This window comes from Triticum aestivum, chromosome 3B (genome assembly GCF_018294505.1).
Source record: "Triticum aestivum cultivar Chinese Spring chromosome 3B, IWGSC CS RefSeq v2.1, whole genome shotgun sequence".
NCBI lineage: Eukaryota > Viridiplantae > Streptophyta > Magnoliopsida > Poales > Poaceae > Triticum > Triticum aestivum.
The window spans coordinates 100,125,861-100,143,679 of NC_057801.1; the positions used below are offsets into that span (position 1 = coordinate 100,125,861).

At 44.5% G+C, this 17,819-nt stretch overlaps 1 long non-coding RNA gene across 1 annotated transcript; it reads right to left on the minus strand.

Moving 5' to 3' along the window:
• Window positions 1-11,687: 11,687 nt before the first annotated feature.
• LOC123064957 (uncharacterized) lies at window positions 11,688-15,046 on the minus strand. Its single transcript, XR_006430854.1, has 5 exons — window positions 14,885-15,046; window positions 13,716-14,804; window positions 13,112-13,566; window positions 12,731-13,018; window positions 11,688-12,608 (listed from the first exon to the last, which is right to left on the minus strand). It is a non-coding gene; the product is annotated as an uncharacterized lncRNA (long non-coding RNA).
• Window positions 15,047-17,819: the final 2,773 nt, after the last annotated feature.

A 17,819-nucleotide genomic window follows, 5' to 3' on the forward strand; every position in this document is an offset into this window, starting at 1 on the left:
CGAAGACTTGAGAGATATCAAGGAAGCAAGGAATACAAGTCTGTCAACATGGATTTCATTGCCATAACTTATCCTAGAAGTTTGCCATTTGGATCCAGGAGTTTGAATAAGTAATGGGGAGGGCATATCACAAAATGACATGTCGTGCAAGCGGGCATAGCTTTCAGAAATGAAGGAATGAGATGCTCCAGTATCGAACAAAACTGATGCTGGATGACAGTTGACAAGGAGTGTACCAAGAACGACATCTAGATCATCATGAGCGTCTTTAGCTGAGACGTGATGCACACGTCCATGTTCAGTGGGAGCTGACTTGGCACTGATCATCTTGCGTGATGGCTTACCATGGCCAATAGACTTCTCGGGCTGGGGTGGAGCAACTCTGGTCTGAGTGCAAATACGGGCAATGTGGCCTGGCTCTCCGCACTTGTAACAAATCTTGAGGTAGGATGTGGACCCGCATTGGAAGGCGGTCCACCAATAGGCCTGGGTGGAGCATACTGCTGAACTGGATGAGGTGCCACATAAGATGGCCTCGGGGTATATCCGGGTGGAAGAGCGGAGTTTGGAACCCAAATCCGGCGCTTATGAGAACTAGAACCGGAGGAAGATCCCAAATCTCGGGTGTGCTTACGGGACTCCTCGTAAGTGAGCTGAGCTGTCTCTGCATTGATGGCCTTGTTCACAAGAGCTTGGAATGTATTGCAATGGTGCAAGTGGAGATCACGACGCAACTTGGGGTTGAGACCCTTCCGGAACCTCGCCTGCTTCTTGGCGTCCGTGGACACCTCTTCTATGGCATAACGGGCGAGGTTCTCAAACTCTCTACTATAAGCATCAACAGCCATCTTACTCTGGGTGAAACTACAAAACTCTTCTCTCTTGCGATCGATGAGGGCCTCAGGAATGTGATGCTCGCGAAAAGCCTTAGTGAAATCCCTCCAGGTAGGAATCTGGCCAGCTGGAAGCATAGCCTCATAGTTCTGCCACCAAAGACTAGCAGGACCTTCCGGGTGGTATGTGGCATAGGTGACCTTGTCATCTTCAACTACGTTCGCGGAACGCAGCTTATGAGTGATGCTACGGAGCCAGTCATCTGCATCGAGTGGCTAGATGGAATGATGAAAGGTGGGTGGGTGCAAGCGAATGAAGTCATGAATGGTTGCAGACCCTTTGAACCGATGTGCGGTATTCTCCTCGATACGTGCCAATAAGCGGTTGGACTCACACTTGCTCCTCTCCATTTCTAACATGAACTCTGCCAACGAAGGCTGGTCGGGAGGATCCTCATCCCTACCATCTCTGTGGTTCTGGCTAAGAGCAACAAAACTTGATGACATCCCGAGGAACGAAAACCAGGGACGGAATCAACATTAATTATAGGCTATAGAATGTAGGATAAGGAAATTAGTAACTCTCAAACTCCTAGGGCAATTCCGGTAGAATAACGGCAGTAAAATGCTCAGAATGAGACATCCTGCCAACGATGGGGCAGTGCAACAACTCAACATCACCACTCAAGGTTCTGGGATAGTACTAAACAGACTACATCGGAAGTACTCGAAACTGGGATATGACTGTGATCAACCAATCCTATGGGACTACGGAGTAGTAACACGTGATCCTGATAGACGGAAGAGAAGCCTAGTTCCTTAACCCCGTAGGAAAGGTAGGATGACTCAGATCAGAAGGCCATGAGGTAAAAGGAGTAAAAAGATCCTTACGTTCCTTCCCACAATCAATTCCCTTACATAACTAAAGAATTTCTAGACTCAACTTCGACCAGTTTGGCTAGGTAATCCTACAGGCAGTCAGGCTCTGATACCAATGCTGTCAGGACCCCGACTCGATGCCACATCGATCTAGCATGTAACACCTCATATCACTTTGCGGTCTCACGCACGGTATTCCCACGGGTGTCGTCTTACCTTTGCCCGGGACCGTTTGCGCCTTTTGGCACACGTATATGATAGTGTCGCTAGCATCCATATGGTAAAGAGCCCGGGCTGACATGGCTAGTCGTAAACCCAAAGTGGCACAGACTTACAGGGACAGGCATCCATGACCCAGCATCGAATGTGTCGGTCATCAGCAAGTGAATCCGGGCTGTAGCACTGGGCTAGCAGGACTTCGGTAAACCGGGCTGTAGCGGGCTAATAGGGCTCCGGTATCCATCGCGTGACATTTCCCCGCAAGGACAGACACAGGAACAAAGAAGGACACATGCCAGCCAGCCTAAGTGTTCCGGAGCAGTAGCAAGCTACCAAGGCTCAGTGGAAACACTAGGAGACATTTCCCGGTAAGAGAGGCTACTAAGAATAAACAACTAGATAGTCAGATCCTACACATAGCAATACACATTACACGTACGCATAACATGCAAGTATGTGCTGTACAACATGGCATCACAGCATAACTCAACAACTCATATAGATAAAAGCTCAGAAGAGCCATCATAGCATTTATTGCAAACAGGGGTCACAAGACCCATCATACAGAGCATACAAGCAACAAGCGGAAGCATTACATGTTTGGGTACAGACATCTACAAATGAAAAAGGCTGAAGAGCCTGACTAACTACAATATCCGATCAAGATCATAGCTGAGGTACAAGCTACTCGTCGAAGTCCACAAGACACTAGTAAGACCGAAGTCTCCGCTGCAAAAACATAAATAAAGCAACATGAGTACAAAGGTACTCAGCAAGACTTACATCAGATCCTATCATACATGCATTTGTATCAAGAGGGTAATGTGGGGTTTAGTTGCAGCAAGCCAGCTTTGACTCTGTGGCTATCCTGTTCTACGACTACCAGAACTTCTTGAGGTGAGACAACGTACATGAGTCCACTAATCACCACACAATACACTACTATGGATTCATCCCCGTCTCCCTACGGGAAAGCCATCCATAACACTCACACTTGTCTTGAGCATTTTATAGTATCCACTTCAAGTTTTCTATGTACCATGTAAGCATCCAAGAAGTCCATAACCACGGACCCGGCTATTCGAATAGATCATGTTAACCCTGCAGGGGTGTACTTCTTCACACACGCTCTCGCCACTTACCGCCATGTACACGTCATGTATCTCGGCAACCTTCAAGCGGAAGCCTGGTGAGGGTGTCGGCCACGACCTGACTAACCACACAAGACTCTAATCCAGGTTTATCGCCTATTCGGGTTCCATCCGCAAGGAGATCCGGCCGGGGTTTCACTCACGGCCCCAAACGATGCGTGCAGGGTTCCCAAGCCCACCTCGCCGGATGGATCTACGCTTGGTACACCGTGCCACTTGTGCCTAGTCTGTCCCAAGCCCAGCTGGCCGGGTGCCACTTGGTAGACTACTAACACTACCTACAAACACCAGAAACTAGTTGCGACTCCTGGACAGAGAACAAGTTGGTTAATAAGTCGAGAGGGCTTGGAGCGCCCGGAGCCCAATGTGTGGTAGTATCGAGTCATTGGACAACATACATAGAACTCAGTGCTTAAGGATGGTTCCAGTGAGACAACCCACCATGTACTCCTACATGGCCTCTCACCACTACCTTTACCAAATCGTGTTGACACACTTAACTCTCAGCATCAGAACATATCGTAACACTCCAATTCATTCCCAATGAACCAGACCTGACACAACTCTAAGCAATAGCAGGCATAGTATGGTAGGAGCACAACATGGCTCAATCAACTCCTACACATGCTAGTGGGTTTCAACTATTTACTGTGGCAATGACAGGTCATGCAGAGGAATGGGTTCAACTACCGCAGCACAAAGTAGCAGATGAATCGTTGTTGTCCTCATGCAATAACTGAGAGCAGGAGTGAGAGAGTAGGATTGTATCAGAATGAACAAGGGGGTTTGCTTGCCTGGTAGATCAACAAGGGGGCACTGCTCCTCAGACAGGTACTCTGGAACGGTCTCCGGAGCAGGACCTATCGAGAAGGAACGGTGCCAACAATCAATAAACAAGCATATGCAACAATATGATGCATGAACACGGCATGAAGATGTGATGCTGTTTGAGCTAATGCAACTAGTATTCATTTGGTTTGAAGTCCATTTGAACCAAAGGTTCAAATGCATCTCCAAATAAGCTCTTTATATAAGCCATTTTAGTGTTTCACTTATACAGTAGGTATAAGTTGGTTTGTCATGCATGAAACTGGTACATATGGAAAGATTGCATTTTTCTGATAATTTTTCGTATATAATTTATTTCAATCTGAGCTACTTTTGAATTTCTATGAATTTTTGAAGTTTAAATCAATTTCTGGAATTTCCTGATTTAATTTAAATCCAGAAATCAATATTGCGTCAGCATTGAGTAAGCATGACGTCAGTAGGTCAACTGCGGCTGGCTAGGGTCAAACCTGACGTGTGGGGTCCACACGTCAGTGACAAGGGTTAGACAGGAGGGTTAGTTTAGTTTAATTAAAGATTAGGGGCACTGGGGCCCACATGTCAGTGTCAGGGGGTTAGATTAGGTGGTGATTAGCTTAAGCTAATCACCTGATGGCGGGGTACACCTGTTAGGCCGGCGAGGTCATCGCCGGCGACCACGGGACACGGCGGTGTCCGCGTTACAGGCCACGGGGACGGCGTCTGAGAGCACCGGGGCGTAGCCCGGGCTCTCGCGCATCTGGTGGAGCAGGTGGGTGGAGCTGGGGGGCCGGAGCTCGCCGGAGCGAAGCTCATGGCGGCGGCTGGAGCTCGGGCTCGAGCGGGGATGCGGCTGCGGTGTGCGGGGGAGAGAACGGAGAGAGGGAGGAGGAGCGGCAGCTCACAGCGGTTGCAGCGGGCGTCGAAGCGGGCTCGGGGACGACCAGACGGCAATGTGCGGGCGGTGGAGATCCACGGCGGCCGGCGGTGAAGAAGACGACGGTGACAATGATGGAGGTCGTCCGGAGGTGCGTGGCTCGACGAGGAGGTAGAGGGGGTCGCGGCGGAGCTGGGAAGCGTGTCGGGGAGGTGCGGCAGTGGTCGAGGGCGCGACAGTAGTGGCCGGTGGCGGCGGTGGCGCTCGGTCGCGAGAGAGAGAGAGCGAGGGAGAGGAGAGGAGAGGACTGGGGAGAGTGAGAGGGTCCGGGGGGGCGCGTGGCGTCGAAGCGTGAGGAGAAGGGCCTGGAGCGGCCAGGCAAGCAGCTGCGTGCCGGCGCGCGCGGCGTCGGGCACTGCTTCCCCTCTGCCTAGTGGCAAGAGGAGGAAGACGGCTATGCCCCTGGTGGGCTGGGCCAGAACAATAACGGGCCGGCCAGAGGCGCCAGGTAAGAAGCCCAGGTAAGGTTTTTCCATTCTGTTTCTATTTTTCTGACATTTGTTTTGATTTAATTAAAATATTAAATCATTTTATTACCTTATGCCAATTTTTGCATGAGCTAACTATATTATTCGAGAGCTCCTAAGCAAATGGCATAATTTTTGGACATATAATATATATATGACATATATATATCCAATGCAAATAATTATCGGATTAAACCAAATGGCCAAAATAAATATCCATGAGCTCCTAAAATATTTGTTTGAATTTTACCTCTGACCAATATTTTCAGAGAGCAACATGAACATTTTCTTGGACCCTTTTGGAGCAATTTTTATTTGGGTCATTTCCAAAAATGATTCTGAGGGTTTCACAAATCCCCATTTCAAAATTAAATGGAATTTAAACATGATGCACAAATGACTAGCTAGCCTTGAGCATACCAGAACTAGGGATGTGACACATGATATGGCCATCATCATCTTGTGCTCATGATCTCCATCACCGAAGCATCGTCATGATCTCCAACGCCACCGGCGCGACACCTTGATCTCCATCATAGCATGGTTGTCGTTTCGCCACCTATTGTTACTACGACTATCGCTACCGCTTAGTGATAAAGTAAAACAATTACATGGCGATTACATTGCATACAATAAAGCGACAACCATATGGCTCCTGCCAGTTGCCGATAACTTTGTTACAAAACATGATCATCTCATAGAACAATTTATATCACATCATGCTTGACCATATCACATCACAGCAAGCCCTGCAAAAACAAGTTAGATGTCCTCTACTGTGTTGTTGCAAGCTTTACGTCGCTGCTACTGGCTTCTAGAAAGAACCGTTTTTACCTACGCATCAAAGCCACAACGATTTTTCATCAATTGTGTTGTTTTAACCTTCAACAAGGACCGGGCGTAGCCACACTCGATCCAACCAAAGTTGGAGAAATAGACACTCACCAGCCACCTTTGTGCAAAGCACGTTGGTAGAACTAGTCTCGCGTAAGCGTACGCGTAATGTCGGTCTGAGCCGCTTCATCCAACAATACCGCCGAATCAAAGTATGACATGCTGGTAAGCAGTATGACTATTATCACCCACAACACTTTGTGTTCTACTCGTGCATATAACATCTACGCATAGACCTGGCTCTAATACTACTGTTGGGGAATGCGGTAATTTATTTTGATGAAAGCATGCCTCCTATCTATGATGATTATTGTGATGACATGTATGCTATAAAGAAGAATGATAAAAATGAAACTTGTCATCAATGTTTTAATGCTCAAATTGATTATGTGAATAAAGTATCACATGATAGTTATTTCTTTGAGTTTGCTCCCACTACTATTCATGAGAGGAAATTTGCTTATGTGGAGAGTAATAAAAAATTTATGCTCGGGGATCATGAAAAGAATGCTTTATGTGATGGTTATATTGTTGAATTCACTCATGATGCTACTGAAAATTATTATGAGGGAGGAATATATGCTTGTAGGAATTGCAATAATATCAAGTTTCCTCTCTATGTGCTTAAAATCTTGAAGTTATGCTTGTTTTGCTTTCCTATGCTAGTTGATTCTTGTTCCCATAAGTTGTTTGCTCACAAAATCCCTATGCATAGGAAGTGGGTTAGACATAAGTGTGTTAGTCATATTCTTCATGATGCTCCCATTATGTTTCCATTCTTATCTTTTATATGAGTATCATTGTCATCATCATGCCTAGCTAAAAAGGCATTAAATAAAAGCGCTTGTTGGGAGGCAACCTAATATTTACCCCTACTATTTTTGTGTGTTCACATGATTATGCTACTGTAGTAATAATATTTTATAGTTTTTGTTTCAATAAAGTGCCAAGTAGAACCTTTGAGAAGACTTGGGTGAAAGTTAATGTGATCTTGCTTTAAAAACAAAACCTTTGCGCTCACGAGATTAGCTGTCATTTTTTAACAGAAGAGTGCTTTTAAGTTTATTATTTTTTCAGAAGATTAATAGACAAATTCCTCACGTCCACCAATTTATTTATGAATTTTTGGAGTTACAGATGTATTCGAGAGTTATAGATTACTACTGACTGTTCTGTTTTTGACAGATTCTGGTTTCTATGTGTTGTTTAGCTTATTTTGTGTTGTGAAGTTTTCAAGTTTTGGGTAAAGATTCGATAGACTACGAAATAAGGAGTGGCAAGAGCCTAAGCTTGGGGAGGACCAAGGCACCCCAAGGTAATATTCAAGGAAAACCAAAAGCCTAAGCTTGGGGATGCCCCAATAGGCATCCCCTCTTTCGTCTTCGTTCAGGGGTAACTTTACTTGGAGCTATATTTTTATTCTCCACATGATATGTGTTTTGCATGGAGCGTCATTTTTTTTGCTAGTTGTTTGAATAATATTCCAAGATCTGAAATTCTTAAATGTTAGACAGTCTTCACATAGTTGCATAATTATTTGACTACTCATTGATCTTCACTTATATCTTTTGGAGTAGTTTGTCGTTTGCTCTAGTGTCTCACTTAAATCTTTTAGAGCATGACGGCGGTTTTATTTTTAAGAAATATATGAACTCTCATGCTTCACTTATATTATTTTGATACTCTTAGAACAGTATGGTAATATGCTTGGGTTATAAAACTAGTCCTAATATGATGGGCATCCAAGAGGGATATAATAAAAACTTTCATATGAAGTGCATTGAATACTATGAGAAGTTTGATTCTTTATGATTGTTTTGAGATATGAGGATAGTGATATTAGAGTCATACTAGTGGACTTATTGTTAATTTGAGAAATGCTTGTGTTGAGGTTTGTGATTTCCGTAGCAGGCACGTATGGTGAACGGTTATGTGATGAAGTTGGAACATGATTTATTTATTGATTGTCTTCCTTATGAGTGGAGGTCGGGATCGCGCGATGGTTAACTCCTACCAACCCTACCCCTAGGAGCATGCGTGTAGTACTTGGTTTTGCTGACTTATAGATTTTTGCAATAAGTATGTGAGTTCTTTATGACTAATGTTGAGTCCATGGATTATACGCACTCTCACCCTACCACCATTGCTAGCCTCTCTAGTGCCGCGCAACTTTTGCCTATACCATAACACCCACCATTACCTTCCTCAAAACAGCCAACATACCTACCTATTATGGCATTTCCATAGCCATTCCGAGATATATTTTCATGCAACTTTCCATTGTTCCATTTATAATGACACGCTTCATCATTGTAATATTACTTTGCATGATCTTGTAGTTGACATCGTATTTGTGGCAAAGCCACCGTTCATAATTTTTTCATACATGTCACTCTTGATTCATTGCACATCCCGGTATACCGCTGGAGGCATTCATATAGAGTCATATCTTGTTCTAAGTATCGAGTTTTAATTCATTAGTTGTAAGTAAATAAAAGTGTGATGATCATCATTATTATAGCATTGTCTTGGTGAGGAAAGGACGATGGAGACTATGATTCGCCCACAAGTCGGGATGAGACTCCGGACGAAAAAAAAAGAGGCCAAAAAAAGAGAAGGCCAAAAAAAACAAAAAAATGAGAGAAAAAGAGATAAGGGGCCATGCTACAATCCTTTTACCACACTTGTGCTTCAAAGTAGCACTATGATCTTCATGATAGAGAGTCACCTATGTTGTCACTTTCATATACTAGTGGAAATTTTCATTATAGAACTTGGCTTATATATTCCAATGATGGGCTTCCTCAAAATGTCCTAGGTCTTTGTGAGCAAGCTAGTTGGATGCACACCCACTTAGTTTCTTTTTGAGCTTTCATACACTTATAGCTCTAGTGCATCCGTTGCATGGCAATCCCTACTCACTCACATTGATATCTATTGATGGGAAGCTTCATAGCCCGTTGATACGCCTAGTTGATGTGAGACTATCTTCTCCTTTTTGTCTTCTCCACAACCACCATTCTATTCCACCTATAGTGCTATGTCCATGGCTCACGCTCATACATTGCGTCAAGATTGAGAAAGTTTGAAAATACTAAAGTATGAAACAATTGCTTGGCTGAAACCGGGGTTGTGCATGATTAAATACTTTGTGTGATGAAGATAGAGCATAGTCAGGCTATATGATTTTGTAGGGATAACTTTCTTTGGTAATGTTATTTTGAGAAGACATAATTGCTTTGTTAGTATGCTTGAAGTATTTTTATTTTTATGTCAATATTAAACATTTGTTTTAAATCTTATGGATCTGAATATTCTTCCCACAATAAAGAAGATTACATTGAGAAATATGCTAGGTAGCATTCCACATCAAAAATTCTGTTTTTGTCATTTACCTACTCGAGGACGAGAAGGAATTAAGCTTGGGGATGTTTGATACGTCTCCAACGTATCTATAATTTTTTATGTATCCTTGCCATGTTTATAATATTTCTACATGATTTTGGTATGATTTGAGTAGAACTAACCCGGACTGATGTTGTTTTCAGCAGAACTACCGTTGTGTTGTTTTTGTGCAGAAATAAAAGTTCTCGGAATGCACTGAAAATTAACAGAGATTTTTTAGGAAAATATTAAAAATACTGGAACAAATAGTTATTGGAGAGGAGTCCCGTGGGGCCCACGAGGGTGGAGGGCGCCCCCCTAGGGCGCGCCCCTGTGCCTCGTGGACACCCCGTGGGTCCTCCTGACTTGTTCTCAACGCCTAATCTCTCCTATAAATACAGAAACCCCCGAAACATAACCTAGATCGGGAGTTCAGCCTTTGTAGTCACTAAAAAACTCTCGGGAGCCCGTTCCGGCACCCTGCCATAGGGGTAATCCATCACCGATGGCCATCTTCATCATCGCGGCACTCTCCATGGAGGGAGTAGTTGACCCTCGGGGCTGAGCGTATGTACCAGTAGCAATGTGTTCGATCTCTCTCTGTCTCTCGTGTTCTTGATATGGCCGATCTTGATGTATCGCGAGCTTTGCTATTATAGTTGGATCTTATGATGTTTCTCCCCCTCTACTCTCTTGTAATGAATTGAGTTTTCCCTTTGTAGTTATCGTATCGGATTGAGTCTTTAAGTATTTGAGAACACTTGATGTATGTCTTCCATGTGCTTATCTGTGGTGACAATGGGATAATCACGTGATCTACTTGATGTATGTTTTGGTGAACAACTTGCGGGTTCAGTGACCTTGTGAACTTATGCATAGGGGTTGGCACAAGTTTTCGTCTTAACTTTCCGGTAGAAACTTTGGGGCAGTCTTTGAAGTTCTTTGTGTTGGTTTGAATAGATGATCTAAGATTGTGTGATGCATATCGTATAGTCAAACCCACGGATACTTGTGGTGACATTGGAGTATCTAAGTGACATTAGGGTTTTGGTTGATTTGTGTCTTAAGGTGTTATTTTACTACGAACTTTAGGGCTGTTTGTGACACTTATAGGAATAGCCCAATAGATTGATCGGAAAGAATAACTTTGAGGTGGTTTTGTACCCTACAATAATCTCTTCGTTTGTTCTCCGCTATTAGTGACTTTGGAGTGACTCTTTGTTGCATGTTGAGGGATAGTTATATGATCCAATTATGTTATTATTGTTGAGAGAACTTGCACCAGTGAAAGTATGAACCCTAGGCCTTGTTTCCTACCATTTCAATACCGTTTACGCTCACTTTTATCGCTTGCTACCTTGTTGTTTTTATATTTTCAGATTACGAATACCTATATCTACCATCCATATTTCACTTGTATCACCATCTCTTCGCCGAACTAGTGCACCTATACAATTTACCATTGTATTGGGTGTGTTGGGGACACAAGAGACTTTTTGTTATTTGGTTGCAGGGTTGTTTGAGAGAGATCATCTTCATCCTACGCCTCCCACAGATTGATAAACCTTAGGTCATCCACTTGAGGGAAATTTGCTACTGTCCAACAAACCTCTGCACTTGAAGGCCCAACAACGTCTATAAGAAGAAGGTTGTGTAGTAGACATCAACGCCATGCAGGGCTGGTCTGGCAACGATGAAACGAGAGGGAGAGGTCGTCCAGCGTGTTGCCTACAAGCATCAGCAAGCAAGTGTTTAAATAGCCCATGGGATATTTCCCCCTCCCCCAACCACCATAGGACCACAATAATTCAAATGTTGAAAAACCGGAAGGCAATCCAATCCAAACTCATAGTACAGGAGTTGCACATCACGGACTCATCAATTAGTCTGATAGGCCCATACGACATACGACCTGCTCCCAATGCCACTTGCTCAGGAAAGTAGGCACGTATCATAATTTTGACTGACAGAAAAGGTTCCACCAATATAAAAGAGATGCCACCACATAGCGAGCCGACATATCAACTTGTTTTCAAAACCACATGAGGCACGTCAAAGAAGGAAATCTAAGCATAACAGCACTAAGTCATTTTTACAGTCCAATCAAGTTGCGACATCCCTTATTGGAAAATCAAAATCACATGCCAAAACGAAGCCTAACAGCATGAAATCAAATTACAGTACCATCCAGCCAGGCACAAAGCTTATTGGAAAAATAAATCACAGTCCCAAATTAAGCCTAACTGCAGGAAATCGAACTACTCAAACTCTGGATTGGTTTTTGGATTCAACAACCTGCTTCAAGCGCTGAACCGAACATCACTCGACTGGCCCGTCGCAAGGCCGATTCACAAACGGCAAGACTAGGTTGAAACAACTTGTTTTTTTGTGCCCAGCTACACCGCAATTGCCGCATGTAGGGATTTTCTGAGGTTTCTTCGGAAGGTCAGCCTGCGGGGGCATGTCGTGCTCTTGTGCCCTTTCTCCCTACAAACCGTACAAAACCTTGATCGCGTGTCCTTGACCTCATATCCAGGTTTATCCCTCGCTTTGGTTGGCCTACCTTTCTGCTTCTTCCTATCAGGCGGCAGGAACGTCGACAGTGAGAGACTGGAGCCAGCTTCCCCTGAAATAGAACTAAGTCCACACTCGGTGGAGATGAACATCTGAGAACACATGTCATATAGTTGCGAGGAACCTGCGCCCATATCCTGAGTGGGATTGGCTGGCTCCCCAATTTGAGTTTAGTCCACCAAACTTTTGCCATCCTTACCGCTGCCAAAACAGTCAGCTCTGCCTTGCCTGCAATCAAGATGTCCATTGCTCTATCGAGGGCATCGACATTGCTATCACCAAGCTGCACAAACTCGAGCGTGGTCAGGTGTAGTGATGTATGCCTTTAGGAGGATAACCGCGGAGGCCCTTGATCTTTTTGGTAATGGAGAAGGTGAAGTAGCAAACAGTCGCGGGCATCTACTGTCCACCTCTTCAGGACATGGAATCTGGGTATCTTTCTCACTCCCAAATGAATTAAAACCTGCTTGTAAGGAAGGGGGAGAAAGAACATTACAACCTGAAGATGGAAAACTGGATAAACCTTTGTGAAGAAATTGTTTCTAGCGAAGGCGCTCTAGTAGGTAGGGGTTGGTTAGTAATAACCTTGATAGCATGGCAACAAAGCATCCCCATGTGCTCGAAGAGCCCACATTCGCATGTGTACCTAGCACCGCCATCATGGACACTGACCACATGCATTTTGCCGTACCACTTCTCTCGCTTCTCAGCTTCAACGTGCCGCACGTGGTAGCTGATGCCCCACTCAACACCCTCAACCTCATACTTACCAGAGCGATACAAAGCCAGCCCAAACGTCTCATACATTGTCCAGGTATACACTTTACTTGCATGCTCCTCCAAAGGGTAATTGTATCGGAGAACTATCCCGCCCTGTTAAAATACACAAACAAATTTGTTAGCAAGGATGAAAAACAGAAAATAGATGATTTATCTGGTTGCAGAAAGTTTTTGTTTAACACCCACCAGCCTTGTTCTCTTCTCTTGGAATCCTTCTTCAGCTTCCCAGTCGAACTGCAATTAGCTATATTGCTTCACAAAAAGGTTCATGGGGCATGCAGGCGGGATGTAGCCCTTCAACAAATGGTTTGCACTCTCGCTTTTTTGCGTACTGGTTAGCTTCGCACAGAACTTGCCACTAAAATAAGGCTTCGCTCACTTGTGCCGAACCTCAAAAATTTGGATGAGGAACGTGTTGTTGTGAAGTTTGTATTTGTCCAGCATTTCAGCCAAGCTGCTTCAAACTCGTCCATAGTGAGCATTTCCTTGACCACCTTGTGCAATGCAGCCCTAAAATCATTCCGTTTTGTGTAATGCGGCGGAGGTGCTCCTTCACCTTCATAGCACATGCCACTTGCACCACCGGTGTGTGGTATCCGGCATCATTTGTTGTATAGCCACCTCCATTGCGCGCGCATGATCTGTAGGCAGAAAACGATAATCAGGGATGTAACTTGTAATCAAAATAGGAGAACCCGCTCCACACACACAGTCGCGATGTGCATTCATTCTTGGTATCAGGTGTGATACAGAGGTGGCAAAAATAGGACATCGGAGGGCAACAAACAACCTGTAAGTATTGTTTTCGGAGGCTAGCCCCGCATCATCCTAATGAACTCGGTAAATACCCATTTGAAACTCTCAATCGTTTCTTCTCTCATCATGACTCCGCCCATGATTATACTCTGGAAGTGATTGTTCACCCCCATGAATAGCCCGAAAGGCATGTCGTACAGATTTGTCTTGTAAGTAGTGTCGAACGTTATCACATTCCCGAAATAGTGGTATTGCATCTTACTTCTACCATTAGTCCACAACAGGGTCTTTATCTTGGTTTCTTTAACATACGGAAACTCGGGATCATTTGATCCCAGCTCAGAGAAGGCATTCATAGTCTTCCGCACATCATCATCCGCCTGCTCCTTAATAAGCTTTCCACAGAAAGTTCTAAGGCACCTCTTTGTGAACGAGACGTTCTCCATCCGACCAAATAGGCTTCCAATGATGTTGTAGACCTTCCCCAGGTTAACGTTGTTCTGGCGCAACTATTTCACGAGATCCCTTGTGTACGTGTCAATGTGCCGGTGTGATGGCTAGTGCAGCTTCTCAGCATAGGTCCGGAGCATTTCATGGTTGTTGGAGGCACGATTTTCAGGTACATACCACCCACCATTGGCCTAAGCGACAGAAAATCAGTAGCTACTTGCGCTTCCAGCCAACGCGGATGATGGTGTTTCCCAAAGCCGACCCGTTTTGGCATAAGGACTACACGGCGCAGCTCGAGACTATGGCTGACGTCTCATCGCAGACTCGCGCCGACGGCAGGACCACGCCCCCAGAACTGAATGTCATGCAGGAATCCGACGCGGCACTGCGGCGGCTGGACTTGACGGAGTTGTGCGAGACTATGGCAGGAGTCGCGCACCCGGGGTTTGCGGATGACACATCTCCACCCCCAGAACTGAAGGTCTTGCAGGAAGCCTCGGAGGACTAGACATCAGTCAAGGCCCCCCCTTGATCCAACCGACGAATGTCCGGCGAGGCCGCTCCGACGGTCGAATCCGGCGAGCCTACGGCCTAATCAGGCAAAGCGTTACCGCCCTCGCCCAAAACGGACAGCGCCTCACACGCCTCTGGATCCCTTGCCGCTGAGATCGATCTGCAGCACCGGCGACCGGAGCGATCTTGTTAGATCTATATTTCAACCAAGACCAACTGAAGAGAAGGGGGTTCACTCACCCAGAGTCCAACGCCGCCCTCGTCGTCGCTCCGGGAATCGGCATGAGCAGAGCCAGACGGAAGAGGAAGCAGCCCGGGCATCGGTGCTATTCTCGCGGCTCGGCTTACTCTTCGCCCACCAAGACGGGAAAGGAATTCGTGCGAGACGCACCCAATGCGACTACCCACCAGGCACCAAATGCGACTAACCACCAGGTCCAGTCCGTACAAAGCTTAACGGGCAGACCACCGGGCCAGCGGAGTAGAAAAACAATGTCCCACTCTACACGCCACGCGTGGCACGTCCCTTCTCCGCATCAGACAAGTACCACGGACCGAGCCAACTGGACGGATGTGAGGCAGTGCATCTGTCTGTATTACACGATGTATCTCCGCTTTACCCCTTTTGCACATCAAACTGCACGCAACACCACGCGACGCGCGGGCGGCCGGATAACTGCGTGCAGATGCCGCTGTTTGCAGGACATCCACTCTCTACACCCTCCATCCATATATATAGGGATTGACTATTTGTCACCCTAGACGAGGAATAGTTATTCTTCACCTTTATTTTAACATCAATGCATCGTAATTTTACGTTCCGTAAATTTTGTCTTATTTTATACGTAAAAAGAGAACGTAAAAAAATGTATAATCGCCGTAAAATTATTTTATGTTACGTAAATTTACAAACATAAAAACAGAGTATAAAACAGACATAAAATGCAAATTTTCTATTCTTATGACCTATATATTTGTTTTCTTACGCCAGATTTTACGTAGTGAATAAATGTGAATGTAACTATATGTATTCCAAATGTAATTTATATCTGAAACGATCGTAAGATTACCTCGGATGAAAAATATATATAGGGCCTAATGAGTTTTTTGAAACTACCTATGACTATTGATAACATTAATAGTATAGGCAATATATAATGTGAAAATTATATCATGGAAAGCGCTTTTTAGGTATGAATTTGAGTGTAACTTGCATGTCATATATTATTGCTTTAACATGTAATCAAAATTAGTCTCGGAAAATTCATTAGGCTCTATATATTACTAAAAAGTAAGACTTAGCTACCTACGAGCCACCACAGCGTTTTAACGTCATCAACCGTCGGATCAGGCACTGGAACGACCCAGATCGTTCGGTCATCTCACCCAGCACCGAAAGGTCAACTAGCGCACGTACTCGGGCTGCTGCTCCACAGGTCGAGCTAGGAACCCCCTGATCGCTGGCCAAAAGCCCATATAGGCCCAACAACGTGATTGTTTTTCCACCCGTTCCGTGTGTGTCCCCAGTCCATCCCGATCTTCCTCCAACCGCTAGATTTTTTTTCTCTTTGCCCATCTTTCCCAGTACCTGGCCGTCAATTTTTTTCCCCAGTACCCACAATGTGCGAAGATGCGGTAGTTCGCTTTAGCGCCAGCGGCACGTGCTGTCGAGGTAGTACCTTCCGGTTCTGCACCTTTAGTCTGTATCCAGATCCAGGTTCGCCCAAGTATGTTCATCAGTTCATACGTTTAGGAAGTTGATTTCTTCATCATCCACTGTTTGTTGTGGGCTTTCGCATCCACCATCAAAATCATATAGATAAAGCCATAAAGGTTGACGTCTCTCTATGGAGAAACAATTTCCGCCATCATACTACGTCCTACCATTTCTTGATGCCTTACTACATCCTCGCATTGCCCACAGATTATGTTATGATGTGCAGGATATTTTTCTTTCTCCCTTCTTTGTGCTCTCAGACCTCCGGCCGTTCGTCAGTAATGCTTTTTTTCTTTTCTTACTGCCTGTAAAGTCATAGTACAAGGCTGTACTTGAATCCAGCAACGGGAACATTTCTCATCAAGTACCATAGACTTCTTCCTCTTCCCTTGCATGTACTCCCATTTTTGGCTCGCCCTCTCACAATCTATATAAATTTAGTAGTTAATTTCTAAATTGAGATCAGTTATTGTTCATGTTTGTGTTTTCTCAATGTTCCCGTTAATAACTTTATATAGGAATAATAGCAGAACCATCTTGATCTCGATGCCGCATGGAGATGCATATTTAGACACATATTTGGTGCTCCTGTTTAGCATAAGTAGAAAAGCACTAGCTCCATTGATGATTAATTTAGGAGGAGACACACCTGTTGTGACTACTACTAGGTTCTAAGCAAATACAACTGCCAATCCTGATATGCCAATGGATCGGTTTTAAGTTCAAATATGCTAACTATTTCAAATATGTGGAATACCAGATCAAAAAAATATGCTAACGGATTGGTTCAAACTTCAAATAAATATGCCCAGTTATTGCTGCCATGTCATTCTAGCTTCAAGGGATTCAAATTTCATCAAATATTTATATTATTCAACTGTTTCAAATATATCATAGCTTTTCGTTTAAGATGAACGGGCGCAACAACGCGCGTCTTCATGGTCTAGTATATATGGATAGAGGGATTATTTAACTTGCTTCTTGCTCTTGGCTCTTCAAAGGTCGCCAATGGAAACATATTTAAAGCCACCATAAAGTAAACATTAGTTTGATGGAATGTGGTCCAATAGGTAACTTTTTGATACTTTTGGCCGAGACTCACACGCACACGTCCAAGGTCACTTCCAAACAATCAGCTCATAGCATGATTGATTTGACGACAAACTCACGTACAAAATTAGCAATTAGATCTGTTCCACTGGCAGACGCAAGTATACCATGATGATTACTACTTTATTTCCATAATTCTTGTCGTGGTTTTAGTTTAAATTCTAGTGACAAAACACATAAGTACGCACACACGCATGCATGCGAACACAGGCTGAAGGACCGTGTCACTTCTATCTTTTCCCTTTTTCCTTTCTTTGATCTGAGTCGATTCTGCACCGGATCCACCATGTTGGGATCTGCTTTCGCCCCTATGAATTGCTGTGTGATGTCAATATTACGATTTTACAC